Here is a 20,688-nt window from a genome sequence, read left to right as displayed (position 1 = left end):
GATCACGCTGAAAAGACGTCTACTCACTACCATGCATCGATGACGCCTTGGACTGCTTGCACAGAGCCAAATACTTATCGTCCATCGATCTTCGATCCAGCTACTGGCAGATTTCAGTCGATGAAATGGACCGCGAGAAGACGGCCTTCGTCACGGATGCTTATATCAGTTCAAAGTCATGCCCTTTGGCCTATGCAATGCTCCTGCGACATTTGAGCGTGTGATGGACTCCCCTTCTGCGAGGCTACAAATGGACCAGCTGCCTTTGTTACTTTGACGAAGCTGTTGTTTTTTCTCCCATGTTCGGCAGCCGCCTTACCCGACTCGCTGCCATTAATTTATTGCGGTCTTCTGTAAAGCCAGCCTCCAACAGAACTCCACAGTGTGTCATTTCGGGCGCCGTCAGATTACCGTGTTGGGACACCTCACTGACGCATCCGGTGTCCAACCAAATTCGGAAAGAGCTTGTGCCGTACGCAGTTTCCCTGTGCCACATTCTGCTTCTGACGTGCGCTGCTTCGTCGGCCTCTATTCTTACTTTCGTCGTTTCGTCAAAAACTGCCAACATTGCTCGGCCTTTGACAGATCTTCTAAAGAACAGGCCATTCTCGAGGGGCCGGGTGCAGGCTCCCTCGTTTGCCGCTCTCATCGGGTTTCTGACCACCCCTCCCATACTTGCCCACTTTGATCCATCTGCACCAACCGAAGTCTACACTGGCGCAAGCGGCCATGGCATCGGCGCTGTTCTCGATCAACGACAGAATGGTACCGAGTTTGTGAAAGCTTACGCCAGCTGCCTGGTGACACCTGCCGAGAGAAATTACCCCATCACCGAGTGGGAGTGCTTCGCTTTATTTTGGGCTGTCGCCAAGTTCCGGCCATATTTCTATGGTCGTACGTTTTCGGTCGTTACAGGCCGCCACGCACTATACCAGCTGTCTTCCCTCAGGGACCCGACAGGACGGCTTGGTCGCTGGGCTTTGTGGCTCCAGGAATTTTCATTTATTGTTAATTACAAGACTGGATGCCTCCACAAGGACACTGACTACCTGTTTCGTCACCCCGTGGATCCACATGATCCTTCTGAGCATGATCCGATGACCTGCGTGATGGCTTTCACTGACATGACTGACATGCGTGCCGAACAACAACGCGACGAGTCCTTACAGTCCATCATCGCCGGAGCGCAATCACTCCGGCAGCTCTGACGGCACATGCCGCATGTTCGTGCTGCACAACGGCATCCTCTATCACCGCAATATCAACGCTGATGGCCCTGAGTTGCTCCTTGTCCTTCCTCGTCATCTGCAATCCGTTGCTCTCGAACAACTTCACGATGCACCGATGGCGGGACACCTTGGAGTTTTGCGTACATACGATCACGTACGACGTAGGTTCTTCTGGCCAGGTCTCTACTGCTGTGTGCGCCGTTATGTCGCGACTTGGGAATTGTGTCAGCGCCGGAAGAAACCTCCTCTGCCACCTGTCGGACGATTCCATCCAATTGAAGTTCCCTCTGAAACGTTCTTTCGCTTAGGCCTTGCCTTGCCTGGCACTTTTCCGACGACAACTAGAGTTAACAAGTCGATTGCCGTCGTTGCTAATTACACGACACGCTACGCGATAACAAACCCATTGGACCACAGATATCCAGTGCATGTCCAAAGGATGTCCTACAAAGGATATTTTGATGTCCGTCGGACATCCCTAGAAGTCCCGATGATGAACTACGGATGTCCGTAGGATCGTCCGACGTAAGAGAATTTCACATCCAACGAACATCCGTCGTACGTCAAAATCAAATATTCGGACGTCCACAGGACATTTGAAAATAAGCTTTTCCTTTAACAAATGTCCAGTGGATGTCCTGAGTAGTATACCTTTAGGACATATAGTGTGCAGGATGTCCGCTGGATGTTCAGAAGTAAACATTTCAAAAGAAAAATTACCAGTGGATGTCCGAAGGACTATACGTTCAACTGTGGGATTTCCACTGGACGTTCAGAAATACGTTTGCCCAAGGAAAATGACCACTAGATTCTCTAAACAGTATGTTCTTAAGTGCAGGATGTCCACAGGAATATTCCTTTTAAACCCCTAGTGAAGTTTTGTGTAAGCTATGCCGGCAATCTATGAATCTCCTTGACGGTAGTGAGGCTGCAGTTATGCGAGTAGTGGCTGAAATTTATTGCCCTGTGTACAAAGAATTGAAAAGCAAGGCTTATCAGCCTGCTGTGCTTCATCAGCAGGGCCCGTCGCATGTACTGTACCATATGGCTTAGTGAAGGTCGAGGTCTAGCGCACTGCACTGGAAGAGAACCTTTGCCAAAGGATACAAGGCAGTGCCAAAGAAAACATGGTAGAGTGTATAAGCGCGACTGGACGAGGACGAAGAAAGAAACAGATACACAGACACACACATAAACAGATACACACGGATACACAAACACATAATTACAGCGCAAAACCTAGCTTCAAGGTGTCAATGTACACTGTATTCAAGGCCACACTGCCAACCCTGCCGACTACTAGGCACACACCTTATGCAATCTTCCCTCTATACCCCCACCTTATTCCACACGCTATATATAATGCGTATCAATATACTACCTGGCAAGACACATATGTTCTTATGACTCCCTGTGCGTATGCTCACTATCACCAGAGTCCTTCCATGTTTTTTCTGGTCACGAAACTGCCGCCTCAGTTTCATATAGCGCCAGCGCCCGCCGCTAGAGGCGCAACCGTGCATGAGAGGGCATGCGAACGCCGCTACCGCTGTGGTTGTGTGTGGGGCAGCCTCGGTATTCTAGCTTTCTCAACTTCCTCAACGATCGCTTTAGTTTCACGTAACTATTTTTAACATTGAATATAATTAAATTACTGCCTGAGCGTGTCTTCTGCGATGATATGAGCGCACGGGACGAAAAAAAAGCCGCTCATAACATGGAGCTTGCGGCGGTCTCAGACCAAAAAGAAGAAAGATCTGGAATTTTAAGAGCCAGAACCGCGATACGATTATGAGGCACGCCGTAGTGGGGGACTCGGGATTAGTTTTGACCACCTGGGATCCTTTAAAATGCACCTAAATTTAAATAAACGGGTGTTTTGCATTTCGCCCCCGTCGAAGTGCGTCCGCTGTACACGGCCGGGCGGTCCCGGTCCGGATTTGTTCGTCATCGCCGTTCGCCTCAACGCTTCGGTGGGCTCCGCTTTTTAATATTTGCCTTAAATTAAACACCGCGCATTCGCAACAAAACGCCAGTGGTCCCACTTATCACCAGAGGAGTAAGCGCCAATTCTCCGTTGCGCATAGCGCCAGATTGTTCGCCGAGCACAGCTGTTCAGTTTCTGTTAAACTGTGGCATAGAAGGACTCTGTGGGCAGTATCTTATAATGAGATCAAAAGAATGAAATTGCTATTGCAAAGGGCTGCTACCGTAGAATACTTAATGACAAAGAAAAGGGAACTGAGCTCCTCCATGCGCTTAAGATTTCTTGCAAAGCGATGTCATTTCTGAATAAGATTTAGGTAGAATTAATGCAAGACGAACTTCGCTACTAAATGTCTTCCTAGACAATCACATGTAAGAAGACAGGACAGACAGACAGACCTGTCCTGTCTTCTTAGATGTGATTGTCTAGAAAGCGCAACCAATGTTTCCTATTACAATGAACCAACTTGCCCAACAACGCATCCTGCTAAATGCCTTCGGTGCGGCTTTTAACAACGGATTAAGGCGAACCTGAAGTGTTAGGACCTGCACAGTTGAAACTAGCTGTAATTAGGCAATTGCCTTAGCAAGCAGTCGTTTAGAAGCGTCAGTAAGCCCAGCACTTCACTGCTCGTGGTTTCGACGAAGAAACGACGAGACTAGGTATTTTGGTTCTTAATTCGCAACTATTTACAATATGTTAAAATGTTGCAATCACCGGTCCTGATATTCTTATCATGGTCGAAAAATGAAAAAAAAACAACTTTATAATCCGATTAAGAAAATAAATAAAACGTGTTGGTGCAAAAACAAAATACAAGCACGATCATTTATTTATCATGTAAAATAAGCGGAGCGAAATACAGATAGCACGGAGGCGTCCGGTCACAAATGGTCCACCATTCACAATGCAAGAAGTTTGTTAAAAGCATGACACTTATATAATACGCATAAAGAAATAAGATCAAACGTGAGAGGTATGCATTGGGAGGCAGGAAACAAACACCAGCAAACGAATGGCAATAAGTACAGAATGCATAGTCGATTGTTTCTATAAACAAGAAAGTGTAAAGCATAAGCATTTCATAACACACGGCTAAAGAACTCTCAAACGAACACAAGTAGCCACATCACAAATACAGCAATTTTTTTTAAATGGCTTGTTAGAGATACCACCTTTCTACTTCTTCAGCTGTTACTTAAACATGCAGAAAAAACTTGCTCAGCAAATCACAATACAAATGTAGCTAACAGTGTGCTAATAACCTTCTTACTCATAGCAGCTTATAGACTTAAAAGTACGTGCAATTGAAGAATTGTAGCCCATCATTAGGCAAGACTAAAGGACAATGGAAAATAAAACAATGCATAGTATTCTATTTTAACACTTGCATTTAAAGGAATTCTAATGCTATACCTTTCATAGATGGTCGGGGTAAGGGCGCTATTGCTGTGAACTACTCTATCCTGGTATAACACAAATTGAGGTTGCAACAAAGCATAAAGCAAATGTGTTCAGCGTCGGCTTCTCACGCTCCAGGGACACGTCGTCGCCGTTGATGTTGAAATTGTACGCAGTGACGATGTCCGAGGCGTCAAAGTGTTTCGCGCACACACGTGTATACTTCGATTCGAAATTAAAACCGCCACTTTCCTGCCGCGGTATGGCCCGCTTCCATTTCTCGCGCTGCTCCTTGTTATTAGGTAAACAGAACAACGACACCTTTTCGGTCGTGCCCTTGTAGCCGGAACGGCACCCAGGCACGCAACACGTGTTCGGCATCGTTGTCCCACCCCACCACTTCAACCAAACAGCCGAACACTCGAAAAATAGCACAGCACATGCACAGAACGTACCCGAAAGTCAGCTCGCCTCGCACTGCGCACGCATTACGGTACGCGAACGATGCCCTCTGTGGCACAGTGGCGCCGCGTCGCGGCACCTTTGGGCAGCATATGAACCTCTCCCATAGCGTGACGGCGGAGTTTCGTGACCAGAAAAACATGGAAGGACTCTGCTATCACTTAACCAAGGCAAAGAAAATTGTGCGTAGAAGGCTGCAGGTCGGGCAGGAGGTTCACACCAGCTATCACCTGTATTCAAACTGTGCGCACCTTCTACAGAATAAAACACGTCCAAAGAAAAAATAGGGGATTCATTTGAATTCGAGGCACCGAAGGACTTCATAGTGGCATATAACACTGAGTTGAAGGTCGCACCTCAGATTACGAGCTCTTGTGAGAGGCCGATGAAGACTAATGCAATAGTTCCATTAAAGAAATGTACCTTCATTTGCGTCTTCAATGGATGCTGCAGGCTGTTGTTTCAGGGCACCTGATGCTCTTTCTGGCGCATGTCTTAGCCATGACTTGATGGCATCTTCAACAATCGTTGTGGTTCCTTGCGGAAACTGTGTTGCAGCAGCTGAAATCCACCAACATATATATATATATATTGTTAGTGTAGTAACCACATTTTCTTCAACAGTGTCAACACATGTACAAGAATGCTGCCAGCATTGACAAACCACAATGCATCTTGTAAAGCCAAGACAAATTGTTTTCATCTGTATTCATGTAACACTATGTACTGAATGCCACATTGCTGAGGAAATCTCATATTCCCATTAGCACTCAAAATTTGCATATATATTGCATTGATGGTCAATTTTGTGTAACATGTTTAGTGTGCAGTATTTGAACTATGTACCGAACAAATTTGACATAAATCGCATCCTACCGCTGGACTATTATTTCTCAAAGGCATATGTGGAAGTGATGCTGCTATGAAAGAACATGTGCCAAGTCAGAGCTATGTTTAGCAGTAGTTGGCCACAAATGAGTCCTGTTGGCAGTTGCCGCAGCTTGAATTTCAGACAGCATAACAGTTGAAACAAGCTCACGAAACAATGCAAGCACTTGGCAGAAATGCACTCAAGAGGAATAATAATGAATGACTATGAAGTGCTTGCACACAGCGAGCTGCTTAGAAAAATTGGTCACGAAGCAGGACACAATGAGTGCACATTCTCTGATTAGTTTCCTGAAGTACCCATAACCGTGTGAAATAGCAGGGCAGTGTTGCAACTGTCTCAAATTTCGCTTTATCAGCAGAAGAAAACACAGAATCAGGCTTACCGATGATTGCACTTGAAGCTTTGAGGTTTGAGAAATTGAGTTTATTTTTTCTTCCAACCCAAGAGAACTTTGAAGCCAGCTCGTCAGATAAAAGGTGTGCTAACATGCGCTTGGTTGCAGCGTTTGCATTCTTTCCGCCAAGTTGCATGAGCTCACGCACCTGCAAGATGACAGGGAAATTGAAGAAAATGCAGTGTGGACCACACATGGTTATCTTAATCTTTTACAACCTAGAATTTGTTACACACCACTGAAAGAACAGCTTGCATACTTTGTCATGAAAGAATATCTTGACAAAAAGTACTTTGCAGGTCCTCAAGTAGAAGCTCATCTGTTATCAGTGCTGAAATATCTTTGAATTCTTGTGCACCCTCAATTAGGATGCGCCCCCTATAGACATGGCCCTTTTAGCAATACACCCGTGTTCAGAGTCGGCAAGTAAAATCGTGGCATCATACAAGTTGTTTACAGCACTGACGGTTTATTGTTCTAGCCAATACACAATAAACTGACCAGACTACTGGAAAAAGCTGTAGAAAATGGTAAGGCTATAACTCACATTATTCTCTATTTCTTGAGCACAGACAATAAGATATTTTGATATTTATACTGTATTAAAGCTTCCTATGCTAACCCAAAAAAAATTGCATACTATCTCAACTACACACACACACACACACACACACACACACACACACACACACACACACACACACACACACACACACACACACACACACACACACACACACACACGCACACACGCACACACGCACACACACACGCGCACACACACACACACACACACACACACACACACACACACACACACACACACACACACACACACACACACACACACACACACACACACACACACACACACACACAAAACCATAATAGCAGAGAATTGCTTCAATTGGTAATTTTCCCGGGAACTACCATCAGTTTTGACTATTGGAGCCCACATGTCAATTTAAAATATGGATGGTGATACTTACCAGAACTGCAACTTTTTCTTTGTCAAGCTGCTCACTGAAGGCTAACAGCCTATCCAAGGAATCAAATGGCTTGTCAATAAGTGGCGACGTTGTAATCACTGCATGGGCAGGCAATACTTCACATAATTTGTTAAGCATCTCTCCATGTTGCTGCTGTGTAAATCTGATGATGTTGAGAAGCCTAAGAACGTGTTGCTTGAAGTCTACAAACAGAAAGACGAAAGCATAATGCAACGAAACATGCTAGATAGTATTGCACTATCCGCTACACAAGAAGGGTATCAAATAAACTCGTGGCACAAAGGCAATTGCCAAATGCTGCAGCAATACGCCGTATATTAAAAAATGGTGTTCCGCATCAAGCTAACTTGTCCGCAAAGTGTCAGGTTCTGTAGATATTCCTAGGGGTGGTCAGCGCAGCCCAGACGAAGGACAAAAGGAAGTGGACGATACAAGTACGCTTCCTTTCGTTCGAGCATACTTCCTTTTGTCCTTCGTCCGGGTTGCACTGTGCATCCCTAGGAATATGTTCAGTCACCAACTCACCCAGCTTTCTATGTTAATTTAGGTTCTGTAGCCTGGCATTCCAAGCAGAAACAATGTTACCTAAAAATATTAAATATTGCAGCTTACTGCTGTTCAGCGTCCTTCGACTACGATGTAAGAGCAAAGATACAATAAACAAGTTCTTTCACACAAGTGGTACGGCATGCATCAGCCTTAGGAAATCTTGTTTGCGTGCACAATTGAAAATAATTTCACTATATTATTAATATAGCGGCACCTCGTTAAGTACCTTAACAGAATAATAATGAGGTATTTACTAACAGCAGCACCAATCCAAAATGAATGTTATGCATGTCACAAAAGGAAACGAATACAGTAAACAGCAAAACCAAAGGCTCAAACAACCCTCTTTACCACCAAACATACCTTTATAGGAATCATTGCTAGTCTCATGTGCTCCGTTCACATAAGCTCCCAATGCACCATTTAGTCTATCAAGAGACTTTTGGTAAACCTACTGTCTCCAAATCGGTGTTTACTTTCTAGAACGAAAGTGTAACATATTTTACCGTTTTTACCACCTGTCAACAGACATGTTTTGCGGCCGTTTAAAGTAATTTTGTTAGATAATTGTTAGTTTGGCATGACTCCTCTTTTTGGAAGATTCCTTTAGAACAAACTTTTTACTCACTCTTGACTGGTTTACACGATCATCCCCCATATTTTCCTTTATATACAAAAGTGTTTATCAATGAGTTACCTTGATCTCTCCCGAGTGATGAGTCAAATGGTCGCGAGCGTTCTTGACCTAGAATAAGAAATTTCAACTACATTGCTCTGAGAATTATGCACACACAGCATACAAAGTCCTTACTTCTATGCATAAAATGGCCCCAGAAGAAAATGCAAATTATCGCGTAACTTTCATGTAGGGTCACAAGCAATTTTTTGTTACCATAATGTATTCTACATTTAACTTGTAATATAATGATGAATTGTAATACTAGTGAATGACCAATAATAAGTAAACATGAGTTCAACATCTTTTCAGCATGCTTTCTCCAGAGGCACTTAAGAATCACTTTATTATTACTGCAATACCCTCTCTGGGGGATTTTAACAAGGTGGTCTACAAAGTGTTGTCATCCCTTTGTGTCTGCGTCAGTTCGTTCTGTAAACGCTATTCTGGTTTACAAAAATGCAATACTAAACAAAGTTTACATATATTATCTGGCAAGGTGACAGGCTAAAGTTGAATGATGGTGCAATAAGTGCTGTCAGTGACAAAAAAAATGAATAATATGTTTAGACAAACTGAGTAGCTTTAGATTGCATATAGATCAAGAGCAGAATAAATGTATGATAATGCCTTCAGCACTACAACTTATAAACCCTTCCAGGACAACATTTCAATCTAGTCCCATGCAATATGTAACAATCATCTGGCTGTCCCAATTCTTGATGTGCCTTATTTCTCTCGTGAACTCACCTGACATGCTGTGATCTTTAAACAATTTTGATAACGATAACTTATACACTCATTTAAAGTGAATATGCTTGCATACATAGTGACAACCAGAACGAACATTTCTAAGTGATAAATAAGGGGAAGCAAGTATCACAAAGAACCTAGAATAGCTAATGACAGTTTATTATTAAATAAAAATTTATCCCTTAGTTCTCCAAGATTAGTTACTGCACAGTTCCCTATCTTTCTGGTCTTGTAGTTCACAGCTACAACATAGAAATATAATGAAGTGTTCCTCTCTAATTAAATATTATTTAATGCTTCTAGCCAAGACAAAAAATGAACTTCTTGTGTGTACTGTGGGATGGTACATATGCAGCTGCAACCATGCACTGGCATTACATAAGCATTGACAACAAGCTCGAAGACAAAAGATACTTACCCACACAAGAGGTGTCCTTCTCACAAAGTGATGCCAATTCCTGAAAATCACCTGCATAAGCAACAAGACCTGCTCACAGCTGTACTAAAATCTGCAATCATGCCATGTAATAAGGCAAGTGTGGTGACAAAACAGGGTCAAGCCCAAGCAGACACACAGACTAACTTCCACAAGGTTTTATTAGAAAGAGGTGCACATATTCATGCCTATATGCTTATCAGTCACCAAGCCTTTGTTGATGTCAGTGCTTGTGTGTGTATGTGCCTGTCCACGTTCTGTCACTGCACTTAAAATATACCAAGTACGTATGTCTACAAGCACGGCTGAACCTCAATTCTTCTGAAAGTCTGCTTATACTTTATATTTTTGCTACTTGCCACTTCAATCAAGTACTGTTATTAAGCAACATCTACACTGGACCCTCAAGGTGCAGCAAATGGTGGTTTGCTGTACTACTGAGGTCAAATGAAACACTAACAGCGGAGCGCGCGGCAGAATCACAACTGAAGGTATAGTGTGCATTGTCCAGTCATCACCTTTAACAGGCACACCCCCCGTTTGACTATACTGCACAATGATGCTCCCCCTATATTGCAATTTTTTTCTGTTCTGGTTCTCAATTATTTGAAAGCGAGAAAAGAAATATAGAAGAAAACAGAAGCTATAATGCCCCATATGGGGTGGGTATTAGTGCATGGTGCGGCAAAACATTGCGGGCTATGGGCATCAAATGAAACGTGAAGAGCAATGCACCTGCTATAGTGTGCACTTCATCATTACTTCAAAGTCACCTCTTTTCACTTTCAAATGAAAGAAACATGAAAGTATTGCAGCATACGGGTAGCATCATCACGCAGTGCGGTCGAACGATGTGCATGTCTGTCAATGGCAATGACTGAACGGCGCAGACTATACCTTAAGTTATGCTTCCACCACGCACTCCGATGTTTGCTTTCATTTGACCCCAACAGTAGCCAAGGAAAGTAAACAAAGGCCATAACTTTTTGCAAATTTTCTTCATTGGATTTAATTACTTAATTCTCTTACACTACATGACCATAAGCTCATGGCACAAAAGAGAGACACCTTAAAGGCCGGTGGCATAGCCAAGATTCTTTCGTAAAGCGAGAGAGAAGAAAGAGCAGATGGGGTACTCTGCCAGCTCAGACCATGCCTCCCCATAATAATTGATCCTCTCCTTTTATCAGTGTGGTCTTATTTGTGCGTGCCTGCATGTACTTATCTGTAGCACAGGTTGCCTTCTACCAGTTGGGTAGCTGCAATACCCACAAACCAGATCAAAGTGCTTTGCCGCACATGCACACACACAAAATAAGTGAGAGGAATTTAAGGCAGCAAAATGAGCAAGTTCGTTGGGGCATTTTGGCATACTTAGAGTGTTAAAAAAAAAACAAGACGCAGTACACGAGTAAGATAAAACGTGCATTGAACACAGGCAGATACAGCTTCTATTGGCCAACAGCGCTGGGAGCGATATGTTAAACAAATGTTGCCGGCATGTTGTTAGTAAATAGAAAAAAAAATGAAGCTTCTTACTTTCACTGCAGCCTTCAGATTGTTCTCCACATTCAGCAGAGGCCAGTCCTGGGAGATCAATATACAAAATATTATACTACTTACAATTTATTACAAACAGGGGAGCTGCCCTGTGCCACCTACAGAATGACGAGAAAGATTACCCAGTGGGACATTCCTAGGAACAGGCACTGCTCCTTTTTGTTGCGTTTTAGCTGGTGTTTGTGATGCCTCGGAGTCATCAGAGTCTGACCATGGCTGAGGTGGTTTCCTTGATCTCTTTCGTGGAACATCTGAGTGTGTTCAAATCTGAGTCCCGTTCACTTCGGTTGAGCTTTCTCCTTGCCAACTCATAGGTTCCTGAGATGTAAGAACACCCCCTGTGAGTACTTGTATTTTTACACAAAATTACACAGCTAGTGACTGGTACATACCAAACAGCCCCTTTACAGACACCTCAAAGCATTTACAAGAAGCATCCGGCATTGCTGCTTTTTTTTACCATTGTGACAATCTTGTCTCCTTTAATGTGCTCTGGTGGCCAGGCACACCGATTCCCTTTTATCCATGTTGATGGTACCACTTCAACTTCTTGCAGGGCCAAAAACTCAACGATTGCATATGCCATCTAGAAAAGAAAACTATGCTTAGAGTTTTTTTACGATCATATCTTATTAATGGCTGCATTCACACAATAGCAGTAGCACTCAAAATGCACTAACCATGTATAACAGAAACTACTTGCAGTAACAATGAGACTAAAATCTCCTACACAGGTGCAATGTCTGGTTTCTAGGCAGTATGCAGCTGTGGGAACACTATATACTTGTTACCGAAAGGTAACATCACCATTTCTTGCAAGTTGCGTACATGCCATATTTTAGGATGAGATAGGGAAGACACAACACAGATGCAAAGTCTGGATGAACTGAAGGGTACGGCATGGTATGGTATGGAGAACTTTATTTAGGTCCTGAGGGATCAGTCTGGGACTGATGCGGGCCGCTCCCACGTCGGTACAGAGAGGCCGAGCCCCTCTGCCATCACACGGGCCCTCTGGACAGCCCTGAGTTGGTCCGCCAGCACTTCACTGTGCAGCATTCGCTGCCACCACTGTTCACCTCGAGAACCATCACCGGCCAACGCCAAGCAGCGCCACAGCATGTGTTGTAAATCGAGCAAACCCCCACACTTACTACAATACACTGAAACCCCGCAGTCCGGATTAATTTTATTCATGATGACCGGGTTAGGGTACGTCCGTGTCTGCAGAAGCCTTAATGTAACCGCCTGCGGCCTACTTAATTTAGGATGTGGCAACGGGAATGCCCTGCGCCCTAAGTAATAGTGCTTGGTGATGTCGTTGTAGGTTAACAGTTGGTCCCTGTACTCAGGAGCGGGAGATCCAGCCCCTTCAGGGAGTACACGGCACACTAATCTTCGTGCCTCCCTGTGCGCCACCTCGTTGAGGTTACGCGGGGCTCCCTCCACTGTCCCCATGTGCGCCGGGAACCAAGTAACGATATGCGAAGTGATATCCCTACCCTGCAGCAGTCTGTTAGCCGGTTCCGCAACAAGTCCTCTCGAGAAGGCTGTAATTGCAGATCGCGAGTCGCTAAACACCAAAACTCTTCTAGAATCAATTAGCGCTAGAGCAATAGCTACCTGTTCAGCAACCCCCGGGTCTTTGGTATAAATGGAAGCAGCATTTCTAACGCTCCCTTTGCCATCTACTACTACCACCGAATAAGCATTTTTACCATTAATCCATGCGGCGTCAACAAACGCAGACTCCTCCTCCTGATCCTTTGCCTCTCGCAACAAAGCCCTAGCTCTCGCGACCCGCCTCCCTACATTGTGCACGGGGTGCACATTCCGCGGAAATGGACAAACCATGATATTTGCCCTAAGGTTCACGTTCAACTCGAGTAGGGGCGCCCTATCGTGCGACACAGCCACCGATTCTTCAATTGACTGTAATATATACCTACCCGCTGGTGTACCTAGCAACCTGCGCGGTACGTTGAGCCTCAGCAATTTCATCTAAAGTATTATGCAAACCCAGTCGTAACAACATATCGTTTGACGTAGTCATAGGCAGACCAAGCGCAGCCTTGATGGCTTTTCTGATTAATGCTTCCAATTTATTTTTCTCCCCCCTATTCCAATTTAGCATAGCTGCCACATACGAGAAATGACACATAATAAATGCGTGAACTAAGCGCATCGCACCTTCTTCTCCTAAACCCCTATGCCTATTAGAGATCCTTCTTATAAGTCTTATGGCCTCCTCCGTTTTCTTGGTAATACGCTGAATGGTTCTAATGTTCGATCCGTTCGCTTCAAGTACAAAACCCAGGACCCTGATTGCTTCAACTTTGGGTATCACCGACCCTTCCCTAGTATGAATTCTAATGCAAGGCTCAACTTCCGGTACGCAACCCCTCGGCCTATGACCTAGCTTCTTAGATTTGAAGACCAACAACTCCGACTTTTTAGTGGAGCACTTGAGCCCCATGAGACCCAGGCACTCCTCCGTAAGCGTTACCACCTGCTGCAGCCTAGCCTCAAGCTCTCCATCACTACCACCGACACTCCATATAGTAATGTCATCCGCGTAGATAGAATAGCCAATATCCTGGACAGTGTCTAGTCTATTAGCCAACTTCGACATCGCCAGATTGAATAACATAGGCGAGAGTACGGATCCCTGCGGAGTACCACAGCAACCCAATTTAACGACTTCCGATTTTATCTCCCCAAACCTGAGACATGTCTTTCTATCCGTAAGGAAAGCCTTGACAAAATTGAAAAGCCGCTGCCCCATATTCAAGTCCGATAGCACCCGTAGAATGAAAGAATGTCGGATTTTATCGAAAGCTTTTTCCACATCAAGTCCAATTAGTGCCTTAGTATCCCTTGTTCGCCGGTCAAGGATCTGATGCTTAATCCTGATCATAGCATCCTGAGTCGAGAGGCCGGGCCGAAATCCTATCATCGAATGCGGAAAGACCCCATTGCTCTCAACATAACGCGTTAGCCTATTTAAAATGGCATGCTCAGCGACTTTTCCCAAACACGACGTCAGGGAAATGGGTCAGATTTTCAAGCCCTATGGCCTTGCCCGGTTTGGGTATCAGAACAGTAGTTGCCAGTTTCCACTCTTCCGGGAAAGAGCCTTCCTTCCATAGGCAATTGATCTGCCGCGTAAGGAACTCAATTGACCCATCGTCTAAATTCCGTAGCATTTTATTCGTAATGCCATCCGGCCCTGATGCCGATCGACCATTAAGATTCTGCAGCGCCATCCTGATATCACTTTCAGTAAATTCCGCGTCCATAGCTGCATTTTCGTCTCCACTATATTCCAAAACCACATCAGGTGTGTCGTGCCAGGTCTCCAAAGGAAGGTATCTCTGAGCCAAATCCTTTAGCAACTCCTGCTCCGTGGAGTCCCGACACGCCTGATGGACCAGCTTACCTATCACAGTCCTCTGATTAGACTTAGTGTTTGTCTCATCTAGTAAATGTCTGAGCAAACTCCATGCGCCTCCCCTCTTAATGCGACCATCAATAGAATTGCACACTTCATCCCATTGCTGCTTGCACAGTACCCGACAATGGTCTTCAATTTCCTGATTAACCACTGCTGTACGCTTTCTAAGCCTTCTATTTAATCTCTGACCCTTCCATCTCGCTAACATCGACTGCTTTGCTTCCAACAAATGTGCCAGGCGACTATCCATGTGTTCCGTGTCAATATCGGTCTGAACCTCTTTAGTGGACGCCTCAACGTCACTTTTAAGCTGACTAGTCCACTGTTCCAAGGTCAACTCATTTCCTTCATCATCGATTCTCTGCGCTCTTCTTTTCCTAAATGCATCCCAGTCAACCATCCTGAATGTGCGCTCCTTTTTATTAGCCACTGCCAAAGTAATCATAAGTATGTAATGATCGCTACCAAAATTTTTATTAGAATTGGACCAGGACGAATCCACCACCCCCCGAACAAAAGTGAGATCAGGTGTCGAATCTCTACATGTCGACGTGCCACATCTGGTGGGATACGAGGGGTCTGTAATCAGAGTTAAATTCAAGTCTAGTGCCTGCTGCCATAGTCTCTCCCCCTTAATAGTGCTATAAACATACTTCCACACATGATATGGTGCATTGAAGTCCCCTCCAATAAGCAACGGTGCATCCTTAGCCTGATTGGTTGCCTTGGTCAAGAGAGATTTGAAACTCTGCTTCGTGTCCCGGGGGCTACTGTACAAATTAAGCAGGTAAACGCTCCTCTGACATGACCTTTGCCGACCTAAGATTACTTCCACCATAATATATTCAATCTTGCAATCTGCCATGTGAAGATCATGTCTAATATACGCCAACCTCCTATTAATGAGAGTAGCGAGTCCTCTGCCCTGTTCATTATCCTTTACTTCCGCTTTGAAATTCGTTAAGGTCACGTTAGACGTCAGTGTTTCCTGTAACATGATAACTTGAGGCTTGACACCATGCGTTCTAACAAACTGCTGCAGAGACGCCTTCTTATGATTGAACCCCCTACAATTCCACTGCCAAATACTAAATGAACTATTTAACAGAGCCATCTTGACCACGGAAATTTGGTGAACTAGTTTTGAGCTCAAGTCCACTCGGCGACTTACCCTGCTGGGCTAGCGGCCGAGTGCACTCCCGCTCCATAACAGGGACCACTGTCTCGTTTAGATATATTTCAATTTTGCCTAATCTCTGATCCGTGATGTTTTCCCTTTCTTCTATCCGCTCCAGTCTACTAATGATTTGATTTACACTTTCTTGCAATGTCGCCATCATTGCTTTAAGCTCGGAACCGACTTTACCCTGAATCCGTACGGTCGAGGATAAGGCCCTCTTTTTCGGAGCAGGCGTCTCTTCGTCCGCCATGTTCTGTTCTGCGACCTCCACAGACCTTGGTACCTCAACCGAGTCATCATGTTTCCCAGTCTGTCTTAAGCTATCGTTGTTACCGGAAGGTAAGCCGTTCCTAAGTTCTGCTATCTCTTTTATAAGCCCGTCAATGGCTGCTTTTAAACTACGATTCTCTCTCTCCAATTGCGCCATCCTATCCCTATCCTTATTACCATCCACATGCTCCTGGCGCTGCTCGGGCGCTCGGCCGGCGCTGATGCCACCCTTGACCTTGTCAGCCCAGGTGGTCTGGCTCCCAGCTGCGCCGCCGCCGCCACCAGCTGCAGGAAAGCGCACGCGCGCCTCCATAGAAACAGATCGGCTCCTGGTCGTACGAGTCCCAGAAGATGGCCGCTGCCTCGACCTGGAGCGGCTCCTAGAGCGCGAGCGTCCCTTAGAGCGTTGGCGGGCGCTCACCAGCTGCACCATCTCGGCTGCCTCTTGTTCCGCCGTTAGCTCCGCCCTGGCTCTCTCCTGTCGTCGAACACGCACGACGTAGGGAAGCTGGTATCGTTGTCTGCATTGTTTATCCGCCGTCAGGTGTCGTCCGCCACAAAGCTTGCAACAAGGCACCAGTCTTCTTTAACTAGGAATTCTGGACCAATAATGCATGGTTCATTTGAGGCCTTCAAGTGGGCAATATTTTTAGCCAAAACAACATGTCCATTTTGCAGAAAGCAGCAGTCCTTGTCACTTAGAGAAATAGTGAACTCCCTAAATGATAGCATCTTGTACTGAGGAGGACAGCACCCCGGCAGGGGCAAACCGTGCGTATGTTGACGGAGCAGTGCAGGCTTCTCATCCAATGGATGGACGATGTTTGCTTCAGACTGGGACTCCACCAAGCGGTTGTACAATTGCTGCAGTGGCTTGCCATGTTTTCGCAGCTGTCGCTTGATTGTCTGCATATGATTCTCAAAAGGAAATGCACTAAAGGAATCTAAATGCCCATATCTTTGAACATCGGCAAAAAGATGTATTAGGCAGTGCACATTGAAGGAAACGTGCTCATCTCCATAAAAATCACGAAAGTCTCTGACAAAGCAACGCAGGAGTTCTCCAGCAAACACAGCATGCTGGCGACAGAGCTGCGGATTAGCAAGTACCGAGGGAGAGGTATGAAGGACGAGGAAGTGCTGGTACAGGCGGTCTGTCAAACAAAATTTAAGAATAAATGGGCCAGTGTAAAAAAGAAAAAGCCTGAATTCAACAGCCTTCCAGCGGTCTAATTCATCAAGACCTCGTGGTTTGCGATGAAACTCACTGAGAACAGAAGCTCGCACAAGGCTGCTCTTTTCATTGAAAGTTTGACGTTGGAGTGGCCCAAAGCGTACAGCTAGTGGTCCTGAAGTCCACAACGTCAGAAGCTTCTTGACTACACCTAGCAACACAAGGTGCATGTAGTCCAGGGGTACATCATCCACACAATCAATTGGCAAATCTAGGAGAATGGAATCCCCTTTGTGATGTTCACTATCATGTTGTTCTCTGAAACTAATGTTTGTACGTAGGGGGCAGTCCATTTCAAGAAACACAACTTTTCCGTTCATATAAGTCCCCTCCACAGTACATTTTGGGCAGCCACTATAGCCACCATGCCCTTTAGTTGCCATTACAAAGGCTCGTGCAGGAGCATCACAAATGATGGCCTTCAAACTTACTTGAGCAACACTGCCATCTACAGCAACACCTTCCGAAATCAATTCTTGCAACTCTACAACGAATGGCCTCAGAAACTCCCTCGAGGATGCTGGCTTTGACAGCCCAGCAAAGGCACCAACAAGAAACGGTGTTCCATTGCCACAGGCATGGGCAATACACTGAATAGGCCACAACTGCATTTTCGAACTTTCCGATAACGGAAGACCGTCTATGTTGAACGACAAGGGGATCACAGAAGGCGGGTGTTCGACATGACACAGTATGCGCAGCAGCCCAGCTTTAAGCCCAAAATGGCAATATTCCCCAGGCTCTAACGGTGTTAACCCGCACTGCTCTTGCGCTTGGCGCAGTGTGCGGAGAAGAGTACGACCATCTTCGGGTAGTTCTGCTAAAGAGGGCTGGCTTCGTAACAACTTCAGTAAATCTGTAACTGCCCTTCTTTTGATATTGTGTTGAACAGCCCACATTCGCAATTTTTCACGAAAGTTGCCTTCCGTGATCACTTTGTCAACACTGTGTCTCCTCCCTGTCGACAGGATTCGTAGAAAGTGGGCTGCTTTGAACAACCGCATAGGAAGCAGTGTCGACAGCATACGTTTCTAGTGAGCGTGTATGAAAATCGGCACGCCGATACTCGCCGCTGTCCACTGCATCGCAAATGACGGCGTCAGTTCTATTCTGAACATCGCGGGAAACTCCGGCTACTTGCTTCGGCGGCTGTTCTTGCGGACGTTGATCCTGCAACGGGTGCTCATTTGAGCACTCAAGAAGCGCCAAAGATTTCTTCGCCTCTCGACACGCTTTTTCGGAGACGTACAGTTCTACAGAACGCGACATCGAATAAATACACGTCGCGCCGAAACGCGTGGCGCGGGCGTCACCAAACAAAAGACAATATGGAAACTATACCAAGCGCGCGCAAACTCTTAATACGGCCAATGGCGGTATGTCCATTATCGAAAATCGAACCTTAATCGGATGAAGGTAACAAAGGAATACTCACATCTTTGCAAGAGAGCTCTTCGCACGCCAGCGAACGGCACCACAGAACACCTGTTCGAGGCCAACGTACGCAGCAGCAAACCTATGACAAACTACAGAAGCTACAATGCTGCACATATAGGCACAGAACCGTGGCACAGAATAAGGAACCAACTATAGGCGCCGGGTCCGCCGGGTCACGTGGCTCAACACGTGGCTGCAAGGAGTGCGAGGCGCATATCGAGGGGAGAGGGGCACGTAGGTGGCGAGGCGCGGATAGTCAAGTGAGGCCTCTAAGCACCCCGCCCTCCTCGCTGCTCGTTCTCTCAGTTCGCTCTTTGTAATCGCGAATCGCGGTGAGCAGCAGGGCGAATGCCACGGTGCCGACGCAAGCAAAAAAAGAAAAACAGTTACAGTGACGTTTCACTTCGTGAACGCGGGTGACGCGCATGCGTGTATGTGCTAATAGCACATGCGACGCCATCGGCCTTCAGCACGCCTTGACGCCAACTGTCCGCATTGGATAGTATTCAAGACGGATCGCGTGGCCGCGCCATAAGCATCAGCCGCGAGTAGAAAGCGCCGTTGCAAACATTGGCTTACTATCTAAATTACCTAGCATGATGTCACCGCGCACAGGCAAACATGAACACATGCGCTACTGCGTCGGCACTAGATTTAATAATTACGAACATTGAAACAAGTGTGCTCTCTGCTGGTACAATTGCTTCTGATGTGAGCGATCACTGTCCGGTATTCTTCGTTTTTCGGCATGAGCATGCTAAGCGAAATACTGTTAAAGAATCTGTTACTGTGTAGCGCATAACTGATGCCTCTTTGGAAGCCTTTAAGCACGACATTATGAACTTCGACTGGTCCTGTGTGCTGCAGAAAAGTGATGTCAATGATGCGTACGACCTTTTTTTTCACCATTTCCTTCGTTTCTATTCCAAGCCCTTTCCACTTGCAACGTACACGAAAAATGCGAAAAAGATAAGAAAACCATGGGTAACAAAAGAACTTTTCAAAATGATAAAGGACAAAAATCGTCTCTATCAAACGTTCCTTCGAACACGTGCAGTGGATACACTACTTCACTTTAAAAAGTTCAGAAACCGATTAACCTGTGAGCTACGGAAAGCGAAGACATCATATTATCAGGAGCTCTTTTGTAACGTCAGTTAAAGGAGACCAGACATTGCCTGGAAAGTTTTAAACGATGTCCTAGGTCGCCGTACGAATAACTCTGTCGCAAAATCTATGCTAGTAAATGGCAACAAAATAAAAGGGAGGGCACTTGCAGAATACTTTAACAAGCATTTTCTTAATAACGTTTCATCTCAAGACCTCAGCGACATTAAAATCACCACTTATCCTAGTCAGCTTAGTGACACTATATTTTTCGAGCCTACTGATGCAAATGAAGTTTATAACGTGTACATGGGAATTAGTAACAGTAAAGCCTTAGATATCAACAGTATGCAGATGAAACCATTGAAATATGTGCTACCCATAATTTGTCCCTTGATTTCACACATCTACAATCTTGCATTTGAGTGCGGGGTTTTTCCCAATGCAATGAAAACTGCAAAAGTATCAGTCATTTTTAAAGGGGGCGACCAAAACGTACCAACAAATTATAGACCGATTTCAGTACTCCCTGTGTTTTCCAAAGGTCTGGAAAAAGTCATTTCTTCAAGAATAAGTAAGTTTTTTGACAAACATAAAGTAATATCTGAGTCACAGTTTGGTTTCAGAACCGGTAAATCTACAGAAACAGCGTTATTA

The 20,688-nt window shown here is 45.3% G+C and overlaps 1 long non-coding RNA gene and 1 pseudogene across 1 annotated transcript in view; one reads left to right on the top strand and one right to left on the bottom strand.

Annotated features, from left to right (window-relative positions):
- LOC142590687 (uncharacterized) overlaps positions 1-20,688 on the top strand; it is a 99,375-nt gene that overhangs the window by 40,139 nt on the left and 38,548 nt on the right. The gene's annotated exons all lie outside the window — the stretch shown is intronic.
- LOC142590793 (uncharacterized) lies at positions 5,489-19,012 on the bottom strand (annotated as a pseudogene).

This window comes from Dermacentor variabilis, chromosome 8 (assembly GCF_050947875.1).
Source record: "Dermacentor variabilis isolate Ectoservices chromosome 8, ASM5094787v1, whole genome shotgun sequence".
In the NCBI taxonomy this organism is placed as follows: domain Eukaryota; kingdom Metazoa; phylum Arthropoda; class Arachnida; order Ixodida; family Ixodidae; genus Dermacentor; species Dermacentor variabilis.
The sequence above is the reverse complement of the archived record's forward strand: the minus strand, read 5'-3'. Positions and strand labels throughout refer to the sequence as shown.